Raw genomic sequence first — 15,685 nt, forward strand, 5'->3', positions numbered from 1 at the left:
TATTGCAGTTAAAAATAGGGGAAAATTATCATTTTTACAAAATTTCTTCAGTTTTTCTATTTTTTAATTAATTTCCGCAAATCGTATCAGTCTACTTTTACCACTAAAATAAAGTACAACATGTGACGAAAAAACAATGCCAGAATTACTTGGATATTCAAAACTTTCGCAGAGTTATTCTCTGATAAAGTCAGACATACCAGATTTGACAAATCTGGCTTGGTCATTAAGGTACAAACAGGCCCGGTCATTAAGGGGTTAAGGAGCTTCCATAACGCTGAAGTGCCAAGCAGAGCAACAGATAGTGCTCTGCCCCCGGACTCCAGCACTGCTCCTGATGTCACAGTCCATATATGGACAGTGACATTGGGTGCTTCAATAATGCTGGAGTCCTTATATGGACAGTGACTTCAGGAGTTTTCCCAGAGCCGGTCCTCGGGCACCATATGCCAGATGGTGGAATATGTTTTGGGGCTTTTGTCTGAGGTATATTTTTGGGGTCTTCCTGACGTATACCTCAGACGGAAGGCCTACATGTGGTGTGAATGGGGCCTAAAATGCATTATTGTAGTGCCTTATTTTAGATTTCCAAGTTTGAATGCACCAAATACTTGAGTATAACCTCACTATGCAACGTTCTTTTTATATAAAAACAAAACAAAAAACTAGCACAAGCAAACAGATGTCAGGTTCACTTTAACTACTTGATGACCACCCATGGTACATGTACAGCATGGGGAGGGGGAGTTATAAGGAGCAGGCTAACGGGTTTATTACAGTTGACACCCTGCTTAATCTGCCTGGATTACAGATTACTACAATCCCAGCTGTTTAACCCCTTAGATGCCACAGTCAATAGCGAGCATAGCATTTAAGCTCTTGAAACAGGAGGGTGGCCCCAGCCGACAGCCTATAGTGTGGTGTGATTGTGGGATGTCAATGATTATCAATGGGCCCCGTGACGCAGTGTTCTCTATTCCACAAGATTCTCCAAGGGGCCTGGGCTTTCACACAACCATGGGATCAAAGATTCAGCAGAAGACCCCATTAGGAGCTGACTTTGGAGTCAATAACTTGCCACTATAGTTTATTTCTTATGGATTTAAGCACAAATAACTTATTACCATAGTGATGATATGTCCTATGTGTGCAATAAAGAAGATTATGATTAAATTAAGATTTTTATGTTCACGATGTTCTGTATAGAGATGGAGGGTGAATAATTTTCTTTAGTAGGCCCAAGGCCTCTGCAATGGGGTTAAGTAATGTGACTGGCAATAAGGCCCCTGTGTAACCAGACAAATTTGCTGCGATGCACACAGCACTCCACATCTTGTATTCCTACCGGGGTTTTAGGAAAGAGGAGGTTTAGGAGTTCAACCCTAACCTTTTAAAGCATCCTGAAGAGTGGAAGCCAGTGAAACCAATTAGCAGCCACACTTGTGAACTAGAGAGCCTGCCCACCAGTCCAGGCCTTCCATGAAACAAGATGGCCATTTACAAGATAGTGTTTATCTTTATTCCTAGGCTGTGTTCTATTCTGAAGTCACAATTGCCTGTATCTTCACTTATTTAAGCAACTTTGTTTTGATGATGCCACGATAGACTGTGGGACGACTGTATTGGCTGGCGTTTTATATGCCAGTCTTAGTCATAAGCACATAGTGGTAAGGGTAAGTTCACACAGGTTTTCTTTGTCAGGCAGACAAAAATAATTGCCTCAAAGTTCCTTCAAAACTCATCACAAGAGAATCATCTCAAGAGAACACAGCCTAGAACGTGTCAAAATCCGTGCCAAAAAACGCTATGTAAACTGACCCTTTTGCAAGTAATTTATTAAGAGGCGTATGCATGCCTTTTAATTAATTACTTGCATCTTGTGCTGTCGGTGTGCTTGAAAGTAAAATTTGTGACATTTCCAAACTGCTGTAGACGTCCAAAATAATTTATGCCAGTACACCCCCTTTTATGAACCCCTGCCCCTCTTTTGAATAGTGCTGGATCCGGCACAAAAGTGAAAAAAGTAGTAATTGTTTTGCGTCAAACAGGCGTGTGTCTAAATTTGAGACTTTTTCTGCCACGAAAGTAGCGCAAAACACTTAATCAATGAGGGCCTGTGTCTTCATTTAAATATCTGTGTTATGTTATGATGATGTGCAATAGTGTTTGTCTTTACATCTAGGCTTTTTGTTTCTTGGCTTTATATTGATTTATGTCACAAGAGTCTGTGTCCTTAAAGGGGTTTTTCTGAGTTATTTAAAGAATTGGCCAATGTAGGAGGAATGCAAAAAAAAAAAGGCATTACTAACTAACTCACCTGTCATTCCAGCAGCGCCGCTCGGTTCCTCCCCGCCACTGCTTATTGACATAGCTGCAGCAATGATGTGCCCGTATATCCACGTGATCACTGCAGACAAGCACTGGCCTCAGCAATCCTGAGCCGTATACCCACTGAGACCAGTGATTGGCTGCAGCTATCATGTGGGTATATAATCGCATCATCGCTGCAGCTATGTCAATATACTTCAGCCCCTCTAACTTGTTACGCCCTACAGAGTAAAATCTACACCAGCTAACAGCTGTAGTAGATTTCTGCTATAATTTATGTCAGTTTCCGGTGTAAATTATTGTAACTTTGTCGGGCCGTGGGTGGCCCCGTCTCTTTCAACTTAGCCTTGGCCATTTCTTTTCAAAAGTGGCGTGAGCGCCATAAACTGCCCACAAACTTTCCCTGAAAATCTGATATTTCAACTGTGATGCATTGTTTTGCATCTGGTGAAAGTGAAATGGCACAGGTAGTAGGACATTTTTGCACTTAAAACCTTATTCTCACGGGCGTGTCCGTTTTGCGCACGCAAAAGGTCCGTGTGGCATCAGCATATGGTGCGTGGCTGCGTAATTTTCGTGCAGCTGGCATCATCATGACACTCTGGTTTTATGTTGACAAACAGAAAATCACGTGGTGCTTTTCTGTTTTCATTCATTTATTTTACTACTGTATCGCGCATCACCCGGAAATGCTTCCATGTGCCAAACGCGATTTGCACGCACCCATTGACTTCAATGGGTGCGTGCTGCGTGACACACGGCCAAATATAGGACATGTCGTGAGTTTTACGCAGCGCACATACGCTGCGTGAAATTCACTGACAGTCTGAATGGCCCCATTCACTAACAGGTCCGTGCGACGCGCGTGAAAATCACGCGCGTTGCACGGACGTATAAACACGTTCGTGTGAATAAGGCCTAAAGCGAACCTTTTACCTTCCCATACATGTGCAGCTGAGTGCAACATGTAATGGGGGAGGGCTGCACAAATCCAGGGGCACTTTACTTTTATTTTCTACCCTCCTCCGTTATTTAGATATCTGTGCCGTTATATTTGGCGCCTGATATTTAACCCCTTCCCGCTATTGGGTGTGACTGTACGTCCCGATTTTACAGTGCATTCCCGCAATAGGGCATGCAGTCACGCCCTGTAGATGAAGCGGGCACAGGAGCTGTGCGCGCTTCATCTTCAGCGGCTGTCAGCTGTAATACACAGCTGACATCCTGTTGCAACGGCGGTGATGGCAGTTACTGCTGATCGCCGCCGTTTAACCCCTTCAATGCGGCTGTCAATGGCGTCCGCCGCATTGAAGTGGTTGACAGAGGGAGGGGGCTCCCTCTGTACACCCCCACCACCCCCGCGAGAGATTGCGGGTGGCGATGGTTGCTATGGCAACCAGGAAGCCGTTGCTAGGGTCTTTTTTGGGGTGTTTCCTTTGTTTTGGCACCACAAGACCTCTGCTAACCTGACATGGTGCCTGAAATATAATTTAAGAAAAGGAAGGCCCTAAAATCCACTAAGTGCTTCTTTGCTTCTGGGGCCTTTGTTTCAGGCCCGTAGCACACTAAGGCCACATGTGGGATATTTGTAAAAACTGCAGAATTAGGGAAATAAATATTCAGTTGTGTTTCTCTGGTAAAAATAAAAATAAAACCTTCAGTATTACAGGAAAAATTTATTAAAATTGAATTTCTGCAAAAAAAAATAATTAAATTTGCAAATTTCCTTTAAACTTTGCTTTAATTCCTATGAAATGCATAAAAGGTTAAGAAACTTTCTTAATGCTGTTTTGAATACTCTAAGGGGTTCAGTTTTTAAAATGGTGTGATTTCTGGGGGTTCCTAATATATAAGGCCCTTAAAGCCACTTCAGATCTGAACTGTTACCTAAAAAAAATAGGCTTTTGAAATGTTCTTGAAAATGTGAGAAATTGCTGCTAAACTTATAAGCCTTGTAACGTCCTAGAAAAATAAAAGGATGTTCAAAAAATTATGTCAACATAAAGTAGACATATAGGAAATGTAAACTAGTAACTATTTTGTGTGATATAACTGCCTGTCTTACAAGCAGATACATTTGAATTTAGAAAAATGCTAATTTTTGCAAATTTCCTTTAAATTTTGATGATTTTCACACAAAAATATTGAATTTATTGACCAATTTTTTTCACTAACAAAGTACAATATGTCACGAGAAAACAATCTCAGAATCGCTTAGATAGGTAAAAGCATTCCAAAGTTATTACCACATATATTAACACATGTCAGATTTGAAAAATGAGGCACTGTCATTAGGTCCAAAAGTGGCAGTGGCGGGAAGGGGTTAAATAACCCATGAACTGTCAATGGGGCGTGTAATGGCAAGAGGGGCGTGTTACTATGGCTGTGACACTGTCCAATCAGATACGGACAGTGTTACAGCAAGATAGAGGAGAGTGTGTGCGCGCGCATGCTCTCATTCTTCAGTTGTCAAGATCAGTCTTCTACCGAACTGGCAAGGGGCCGCTGTCACTGCTACGGACAGTGGAAGAGCTGTGGAGAGGAGAGCCCGCATGCGCGCTCTCCTCTCTTCAGCTCTTGCGAGAGATCAGTCTTGTAATTTGTCTGCCGAACTGGCAAGGGGGCGTGTCTCTGCTATGGACAGTGCAAGTTCTGAAGAGGACAGCGTGCATGCGCGCTCTCCTCTCTCCAGCTCTTACACTGTCCGTAGCAGTGACACGCTCCCTTGCCAGTTCGGCAGAAAACTGATCTTGAGAGCGTGGGCGCGCGAGCACACTCTCTCTCTCTCTCTCCTCCATCCTCGCTCTTGCTGTAACACTGTCCGTATCTGATTGGTCAGTGTCACAGCCATAGTAACACGCCCCATTGACAGTTCAGGGGGTAATTTATATATCGGGCGTCAAATGTAAAACGTAAATCTAAATAATGGAGGAGGGTAGAAATTTTTTTTTAAAGTGCGCCAGGGTTTGTGCAGCCCTCCCCATTACATGCTGCACTCAGCTGCACATGTATGGGGAGGTGAAAGGTTCTCTTTAACTATATTTTTTTGATTATTGATGCGGTTTCCTACCATTTGATAGTCTCTCCTACTGACGTCATGGAGGGTTGGGGACGGCCCAAAACAGATCAGAGATATTTCTGATGTTTCTGCTTCAATAAAAAGAAACTTTGCTGTGAAGAAAGTGGTGAGTGCCATTGATTACACGAGTGCTGTCCATAGTGGATTTGTATGAAGCAGCGTGCAACTGTGTGTGAATACCAATACTGAGAATATGTTATGTTTAACTTCTGAAGAAGCTACAAGTATTGTATCACAAGCCACGTTATTGACTGATTTTCTACAAACACCAGTTAACGAACTGAAAGGGCGCAACTTGGAATGTGAGCCTAAGGCCCCATGCACACGAAAATATTTTTGCGGCCGCAATTTACCCGCAAATCTGCGGGTGAATTGCGGCCCCATTCATTTCAATGGGCCCATGCACACGACCGTGGTTTCTACGGTCCGTGCATGGCCGAGCAGCCTGGACCGCAAAAAGAACGGACATGTCTTATTACGGCCGTGTTTTGCGGTTCATGCTCATAGAAATTAATGCACGCGGCGATGTGCATGGCCTGCGACGTGCGGCTGGCTAGCGGGTGACACTCCGCTGCTTCCGACACGAACATTGCGGCCGTGCACATGGCTACGGTCATGTACATGAGGCCTTAGAGATTAATTTCATATGAATTAAATGAAACAACTTGCTGAATGCTGTCGGGTAAACGTATACCCCAAGGCTTGAGGATGAGTCTACGCCCAACATTATTTCATGACAATAACGCATAATCAACAAGTGTTCAATTGACATTATGTTATTAACCATACAACGCCTACAGGAGGCAAACATTGAGTATAAGGAAAAATTAACTAATTCAGATACAGCTGCAAGATTCCCTTCACCTGAAGACATCTATGAATTAAAGTCATAAGTGGATAAATATTGGTCTGCTATGAAAATGATTTTATATTTCAGGATGATTATTCCCTCCCTAGATAAGGGAGAACAATGGGCTTTGACAGACCCCTTCCCCATTGCAAATTGCTGTATGGCTGAGTTATATACACCAATGCGCTATTCAAATATATTGATATTTTGTAATCATTTATTTTTTTTCCATATGGGTGGGGCCTCTCTCTTTTACACACAGGTTAATGAAATATGAGAGGAATGGAAATTCACCATAACCTGTAGTCAAAACCTACACGATTACAATAGCCGAGTTAGTTTTTATGACACTATGATAATTAACGATGGTGAGGGGGAAGATGAATAGTGATCTCTACACAAAAACAACAGATAGAAACAGTAAACTTTCTATTACTCAATGAAGAAATAAGTGTAACGTCTATGTCCGCGGTCTGTCGTTCTAACTTACCCCTCGATGACCGCGGCCATGGACATCCTGCTGCTGTGCTGAGTCGTCCCCCTGTTAGGCGCCAGCACTCACTTCCGGGTATCGAGACTGTCTCCCGGAGGGTGCGCGCTCATGCCAGGGCCCCCCATAGCAATCGCTTGGGGGACACATGGTATCACAGCCCCACATAATTTTTATGATTTAAAGGTTGGTGGTTTCTGGTTTGGTTTCTTCCTCCCCACCCCTCTTTTATTATTACAGTTGGTATTTACCTGCATGGGTCAGGTTCAGGTCAGCTGTACAGGAATGTACGAGCAGGTTCTGGAATTTTCCACCTTGCGCTCGTGAAGCCTGCGCTTTTTACTGATTGGATAATGAGCAGCAACGGCGGGAAGATTTCCTGTTTAAATTCTGGTGTCCGGCATTGTTCCGGGCCGTTTGAAGAAGATTCAAGACAAGCCATGGAGGACCTTATGCAACAGCTATTGCAGAGAGCGGAGTCAGCGGGAGGTGAGGAATGGCTAAGAAGATGCCTTAATGTAGCAGAGCTGCCACCGGAACAAGGAGGAAGACTACCACAGGATGTGACGGAGCGGAGTGAGACGGTACTTACAGAGGAGGAGCCGGGCCTTACAGAGACTGACAGGAGGCCGACAAGGAGGAGCCGGGTAATTTACTCACCGCCTCCTCGTGGCAGCAGGAGCAGAAGCAGTGGTCGTTCAGTCGGCTAAAGGGCGGAGTTTTGCCTGTCAGCGGAGGGGAGACAGCGTCAGCGGTCGGTGTGGTCAGAACGGCGTGGGACAGTGACGAGGCAGAGTTTCCATGGTCCTACGGAGTCAGAAGGGCGGGAAAGCGCCTCACAGCAGCAGCATAGTACAGCTTCCTCAGGACGAGCTGCACAGCCTAGAGAGGGATTTCGTCAGGACCAGCAGGGCTTAGCTCCGCCTGCCGGTTCAAGGTCGGGAGAGAATCAGCCTGCAATGGACCCAGCGAGTGGTGAGATGAATGCTAACCAAAATGTCTATCTTTTTAATTTTATGAAGGTTTTATCAGATTTTATTACTAAAGCTGCAGCTCCTAGTACAGCAGCTGGAGTATGAAGTGAACAAAACAGCTCAAATGATAAAGTGACAGAGAGTAATGGTAATACTTCTGTCATTTTGCCACAGGTTTCTGAGTCTGTTAATGTTGTTCCTTTGTTAGACAGAGGTGCAGGAGTTGTAGAGACTTGTGTTAAGGAGGCAATTTCATGTGAAGTGTCACCTTTAGGTTTTCATTTGTTGAAGAATATTAAGGAGCGCATTTGGCGTAATTAATTTATTGAAGTCTTATCACTATTGCCCTCAGCTAAGGAACATATTGTTCGTAGTGATAAGAAAGATGAAAAGTACGAGGATGATAGGAAGCGTAGTATGCCAAGATCTTTTAACAATTGGTTGCAGGCGTTTTGTATTTATTCTGCAGTTTTAGGTGAGAAATATCCGGTTAAGTGTTGTGGTTTATTTCAGCATATTGACATTATTCTTGAGGCTTATCACAATTTTGGCGGCATGGCATGGTACAACTATGACGAAATGTTTAGACAGAAGTTAGCAGTTTACCCGTCCATTAATTGGGGGGTTAAAGATGTGGGTCTTTGGCTCAATCTAATGTTACCACAAAGAGCTGCGCCGGTTAAACAGCAAAATGATGCTCAAGGTAACCTTAGGAAAGGGGTATGTTTCGCTTTTAATGAAGCAACTTGCAAATGGTTTAGTAATTGTAGGTATAAACATGAGTGTTCCTTTTGTGGGGGCGCTCACCCCATGTGTAGATGTTTCAAGAAAGCGAGTCAGTCAGCGCAGCAACAGCCAAGTACCAACGAGTTGTTATCAAAAAGCGTGGACACCAGTGATGCTAATAAGGGTAGTTGCACACGATGAGAGGCTTTTACGTCTGAAAAGACAGACTGTTTTCAGGAGAAAACAGCTGCCTAGTTGCAGTCGTAAATGCTCCTCCTCGCATTTTGCGAGGCTTCTCTGACAGCCGTAAATTTTGAGCTGTGCTTCATTGAGTTCAATGAAGAACGGCTCAAATTACGTCTGAAAGAAGTGTCCTGCACTTCTTTTGTCGAGGCTGTATTTTTACGCGTCGTCTTTTGACAGCTGTCAATTGACGACGCGTAAATTACAGGTCGTCTGCACAGTACGTCGGCAAACACATTCAAATGAATGGGCAGATGTTTGCCGACGTATTGTAGCCCTATTTTCAGACGTAAAACGAGGCATAATACGCCTCGTTTACGTCTGAAAATAGGTCGTGTGAACCCAGCCTAAGACTGTGCCCATGGCTCGAGCGTTACCCAGACAGGGAGAAAGCTGAGCTCATTTTTAAAGGGAATGTGTTGCCAGCAAAACATGTTTTTGTTTTTTTTTGTTAAACAATTAGTGTATAGGTGATTAAACATTGTTCTAATTTTTTTATTTTTTTTTAAAGGGTCAGGAAATATTATAAATTGGATTCAATTGGATTCTAATTTATAATATTTCCCATTGCTGGTCACTAGATGGAGCCATTCCCAAAATTGCAGCATTGCATGTGGTAAAGCAACCACATTGCTTTATGCTGCAAAATTGGGTAAAAAGCCCTCGCTCTAGTGAGCTCTCAGCATCCCCCCCTCCTTTATCTTGGCTAGTGCCGGGAGAAACGAGGGGTTTGAACTGTCTAAGCTCCTACACTGTGTGTCGCCATTTTTTGAGCTAACACACAGTGTAGAAGTACAGAAAAAAGTGTAGAAAAAAATCCTCCAGCTCACCTTGTCACAAGAAAGTCAGCACACGGATCCTCGTGTCGGCACACGCCAGAAATACTTCAGAAACAGGAGGGTTGGATCCAGCGCTGTAGATACGATGTCTGTTAAAACGGGAGTCTGTTCCCAAGTTTTATTTTATCTTGATTAAAATCGTAGCAAGTGAGCTACGTGTAGTGGTTGAAGTGACAAGTGGGTATTGTCCAAATCCAGAGGGAAGAAGAAATATAGGCGGTAGCCTACGCGTTTCAGACCTTCTCTAGGTCCTTAGTCATGGCTTATGGGTGACACACAGTGTAGAAGGTTTACATACAGTAGTAAAACACACTGAAACACGAACATACATAGAAATCACTTACCTGCTCCAGTCGCCGCCGCTCCCTCCGGTCCATCCACTCTGTCTGCTGCCGCTGCTCCATGTGCACAAGTCCGGAAGCCGCAACCGGAAGTAGTAATCTTACTGTCCGGCCGCGACTTCCGGTCCACAGGAAAATGGCGCCGGACGGCGCGCATTTCAAATTGAACTGTGTGGGAGCGGCGCATGCGCCGTTCCCACACAGCGGCGTACATGTTAGTGGATGGAACGGGCCCCGTTCGCAGGCCCTATGGGACTGTGGCTGCCGTATTCCATGTCTGTATGTGTCGTTAATCGACACATACAGAAATGGAAAAAAAAATGGCAGCCCCCATAGGGAAGAAAAAGTGTAAAAATAAGAAAAAGTAAAACACAAACACAAATTAATCCAAACGTTTTTAATAAAGCACATATCTTTAACATATTAAAAAAAAAATTGTGGTGACACTGTTCCTTTAAGGGTTTCAATGAAGGTTTTGAAATTCCAATGTTTATTGGTCATGGCTGCTGCTGGGTTGAAAATTTGAAATCAGTAGATATGCATAAAGCTATTGTTAGGGAAAAGTTGTGTAAAGAATTAGAGTCAGGCAGGATCGCTGGCCCATTTAGTTACTCCTCCATTTAGTAATTTCAGGTTATCACCTTTAGGTGTAGTTCCTAAAAAGGAGGCTGGGTCTTTTAGACTAATTCATCACCTTTCTTACCCGGAGAAGACGTCTTTAAATGACGAGATAGATAAAGGAAGAGCGTCAGTTACATACGCTTCATTTCAACAGGCAGTGGCTTTATTAAGACAGTTTGGCCACAAAGCTCTATTAGCCAAGGCTGACATAAAATCAGCTTTTAGATTACTACCAGTTAAGCCTAGTGGCTTTAACTCTTTAGGTTTTCAGTTTGATGATGCATTTTATTTTGACAAATGCCTCCCGATGGGATTTTCAGTATCCTGTCATTATTTTGAAGCTTTTTCTACTTTTTTGCATTGGCTAGTTCAGGAACAGATGCCTAATGGAGGTATATTACATTATTTGGATGATTTCTTGTTTGTTGGTTACGCTGATTCGTTTTCATGTTTAGAGTTATTAGATAAATTTATTGAAGTTGCTAGTTATTTTGGAGTTCCACTTGCTAAAGAAAAAACGGTTTTGCCCTGTTATTGTTTAGAGTTTTTAGGTATTGTTATAGATTCGGTTAATATGGAATTTAGATTACCAGTAGATAAGTTGTTAAAAATCAGAGTTTTGTTGGTTGAGTTGTTAGCAAAAAAGAAAACTACGCTACAGGAACTACAATCTTTACTTGGTTTATTAAATTTTGCTACCAGAGTTATTCCAATGGGACGCGTTTTTTCTAAAATACTTTATTTTGCTACGCTGGGTTTGAAGTCGCCTAGGGCTCATATCAGATTATCGAGATACTTGAAAGACGATCTGGGAATTTGGCTTGAATTTTTGAGCAAATTCAATGGTCACAGTTGCTGGCAGCAAGATTTTGAAGATTCAGAGTCGCTTTGTTTATTCACGGATGCAGCAGGTAGTGGTGGCTATGGAGCATACTGGTGTGGTAGATGGTTGGCTGAGACGTGGCCGGATTCTTGGATATTAAATAAAGTTAACAAGAATATAGTGGTACTCGAACTTTTTCCTGTGCTAGTTGCTATTGTAATTTGGGGTTTTGAATTTAAAGATAGAAGAATTTGTTTGTTTACAGACAACAAAGGAGTTGTATTTGCTATAAATACGTTGTCATCAAAATGTGATCTTACCACTAAGCTGTTAAGGCATTTGGTACTGTGTTGTCTATCTTTTAATATATGGTTGAAAGCCAGTTATATTGAAGGAAGAAGTAATAATTTAGCAGATTCTCTGTCTCGTTGTCAGTGGCAGAAGTTTCGAGAGTTGGCTCCGGAGGCAGAGGAAGAAGGGATCCCATGCCCAATTCATTTGTGGGACTTGATCTGGGATTGATTTCTTCTAATATTAGAAATTCATTAGCACTTAGAACATGGGCTGAGTATTCAGCTGCATGGAATGATTGGCTTTCCTTTTGTGCAAATTTAGAGGTCGATTATTTACATGATGATGTTAGTCTATTTTTATTATTTATCTGTGATTTAATTCAGAATGAATTTTCTGCGTCTTACATTTCAAAAATCCTGGCAGGAATCTCATTTTTTAGGAAATTATTGGGTTCACAACCAATCAATTATTTTCCAGTCAGGCAATTACTGAAGGGTTATCGGAGGAATTTTTCTTGCTCAGATGGTAGGAGACCTATTTCTGTTGATCTTTTGAGTAAATTGTGGTCTGCTTTGGAGCAGATTTGTTTTGACAGTTTTGAAGTTTGTTTATTTCGCACAGCGTTTGTAGTCGCCTTCTTTGCAGCATTAAGAATAGGTGAATTAGTATCGATTAATAAAAAAGTTAGTTCTGGTTTAGATTGTAAAGACGTTCAGTTGAGAAGTTCGTTTGTATCTATTTTCTTGAGAAAATCAAAAACAGATCAGTCTGGTCGTGGTTTCTGGATTCGTCTAAATAAGTTCGAAGGCTCTGAAATTTGTCCGGTACTAAATATTCAGGAATGGTTTAAAATTAGACCTGCAGTTACAGGCACCTTTTTGTTACACCAGGATATGTCTCCATTAACTAGGTTCCAATTTACTTCAATTTTTAAGAAATGTTTAGTTTCATTAGACTTGGGTGATTTTAAATTCATCCCATTCTTTTAGAATTGGGGCTGCTACAGATAAAGATAAAATTCACACTCTATGCCGCTAAATATAATAGTATCATACACTGTGCCCCTGAATATAATAGTGCTACACAATATGCCCCTAAATATAATAGTACCATTCACTGTTTCCCTGAATATAATAGTACCATACACTGCCCATGAATAAAATTGTTTCACTGAAAGGAAAATAGGGTACAAAATGGCGCAAACATAGGGCATTACCCACGTATAGATGTGGAAAAAGTGATGTTCAGGTTTTGCTCACCTGGTGATGTGGTCTTTAAGTTGTAGATTTTGAAGGGAACTGCAAGCCACGGGTTACGCTGGATACAAATGCTTTGTCCGGTTTTCAGAGCTGTAGTGGTATTACGGAGTGGCACCTTGGATAGGTGGAAATATCTCAAAGAATCAGCCCTAGGATCGGTGCTGTTCCCTTTTGGTGTGATAAAGTGCTGGTTTCTAGTGTCGCATAGCAAAGAGACAGACACTATGTAGATCAAAGTTCTTTACTAGGAATATGAAAGATACAGGCGACGCATTTCAGAGACAAACCAGCTCCTTCCTCAGGCAGTATCACAGGGATAAAGAAAAAAAGTACATACATTTATACTGAATAAAAACGGGAGAAACACTAACAGTGAGAGTTCAACTGTCAGTCACTGTTGCATTAATCTTATGCAATGTACAAGATAAGTACAAGGGTGTGAATATATAAATGTTTTGGTATACTACTAGTTCAAACTACTGAGATGTAGTGTTTGTAGTCCTAGCTAGGAGCTGTATTTCAAATTTACAGGGAGCGGCATTATGTCATTTCTCTTACACTGCAAGTGATCAGGCCGGCTGGATAGCCTGGTTGCGTGCTAGAAGGAAGCCAGGTTGGGGGATTTAAAAATGAAAGTATGGGTGCAAGGGGAGGTTTGGTATTGAGAGGGGGGTTGTTTTAGAAGGGGGGTCTCAGGGCACAGTGACAATATGAGTGTCTCAGGTTTATTGTAAACGCGCCAAAGCTCAGCGCTGATTGGTCAGGGGTACGGCGTCCTTAGCAGCTATGGTTACTAGGCACTAAGGAGATGACAGCGTTATTGAAATAGCGATAGTGAAGGGGGTATTACACAGCTCTTGTTCATAGGATAGAGAGTGTGTAAACAGTGTGTAAACACATTAGTAATAGTGTCAAAGTCTGTTGTCGTAGAACAGGGGATCTATTACAGTGTGTTGGCACTTTGTGTTAGTGTCAAAATACTAACTTTTTATTGCGATTACAGTGAAATTAAATTGAATTGAATGAAAGTTCTATTGTAATACATTACATTGTATTTAACTGTATCGACTTATTCCTCTAACAGAGGTGGTCTAGTCAACGTGATAAATTAGTTGATAGAGTAGTAAAAAAAATTATATATTTAATACAATTTAAATTAATTAGTTAAAACGAAATATGTCATCATATATAAAAGAGTAAACATACGTAGCTGCATGTACGGGTTATCGGAAAGGTTATAGGTTTAAAATCTGTGATGAGGGTGTGAACAAATGTATAGTGTTTTTCAGGGTGTGACTATAACTATAGATATGAATATAAATATAGATATAATTCTAAAATCAAAGGAAAAAAATTCCTTTTATTTATGATGAAAATAATAATAAAATAATAAACCCCAAACATACTGCAAACAGTTTTGCTAAGTATTATGCCACATTATTTAACTTAAAAATATGACAGTAGTATTCCTCAGCCCACCCCTGAATTAAATAAAGACTTCCTGTCCCATGTAACACTTCCTACCATTTCAAAAGAAAAATTAGACAGTCTCAATGCTTCAATAACTATGATAGGGACACTAGAAGTAGTAAGGTCTCTTAAAAGCAACAAATCACCTGGGGGGGCCGAGCAGAACCTGAATGGACGGTTCTCGCTGAGGTCCGTGATCCACAGTAGCCCGCTTACAGCACACGCAAGCTTCTTGCACTTCAATATGGTAAAGATCGGTGGCAGTAAGGTCAGAGACGCTCCTGACACCCCTAAACTGACCCCCTCGCAGGGAGATATAGAGAAATTCTGTAAGAAAAGGCCGGCAACCGCGAGCGCACAAAACTCCAAGATGGTGCCGACGCCTCGCTGCTCTCAAGAATGAGACATGTCTGAAGCCTCGGATGGAGAGAGCGATACAGGGGGAGCCTCCGGCGGTTTGCTGCACACAAGAACCTTCTTCCAAAAGGTTCTGACTAAAACTCTAGAATCAGTTGTAACAGATTTAGCCGAAATTACAGAAAGTGGAGACACTTGAATCAACTTAAGCCTCCATTTTGGATTTCAACAATGCCGCTACACAATGCTTTTCCTCGTGCCAATCTCATTTGAATTCAGCTTTTAGGGCATTGGAGGATCAGGAAAACAGGAGCCGCGAGAATGACCTGCGTTTCAGGGACATTCCTGAATCAGTCTCTGCAGATGCAGTAATGGAGACAATACGAGATCTCTGCAGCTCTATACTAGGCCCTAACGCACCTGGGGACTTTATTATTGAAAGAGCCATAGAGCTTTACGTCCGAAAACGAAAACACCGGACCCACCATGAGATGTGATTTGCCGTTTTTTGAATTATAAAGATAAGGACGAGATTCTGACAAAAGCCACGTCTCTGCACCCCTTTATTTGTTTGGCTCTCCTATTGCGGTGTTTCAAGACCTGGCAGCCTCTACTCTACAGAAGAGAAAACTGCTCAACCCATTGACGGATTATCTGAGGAACAAAAATATTTTAATGTAGATGGACTTTCCCATTTAGCCTATCCTTTTACCATGATGGTCCTCGCATGTTTGTTTCTTTGGCATCTGATTTGAATTCTGTCTACGCACATTTGGACATTGAACCTATGGATATAGAGGACTGGGAATCGATTAAGGATTTAACATCTCTCCCCCCTACAGTTCAACAGGTGCCTTGGGAGTCGGTGCCTACACCAAAACCCCAGAGGATTAAAAGAAAGTCAGGACATTTGACACCTCAGAAATTGTTAGGAGAAAAGCATTTTCATCTCTGATGCGCTGAACCTAATATGGCTTGAACTTCACTTCTT

Source organism: Rhinoderma darwinii, chromosome 8, assembly GCF_050947455.1.
Source record: "Rhinoderma darwinii isolate aRhiDar2 chromosome 8, aRhiDar2.hap1, whole genome shotgun sequence".
Lineage (NCBI taxonomy): Eukaryota > Metazoa > Chordata > Amphibia > Anura > Rhinodermatidae > Rhinoderma > Rhinoderma darwinii.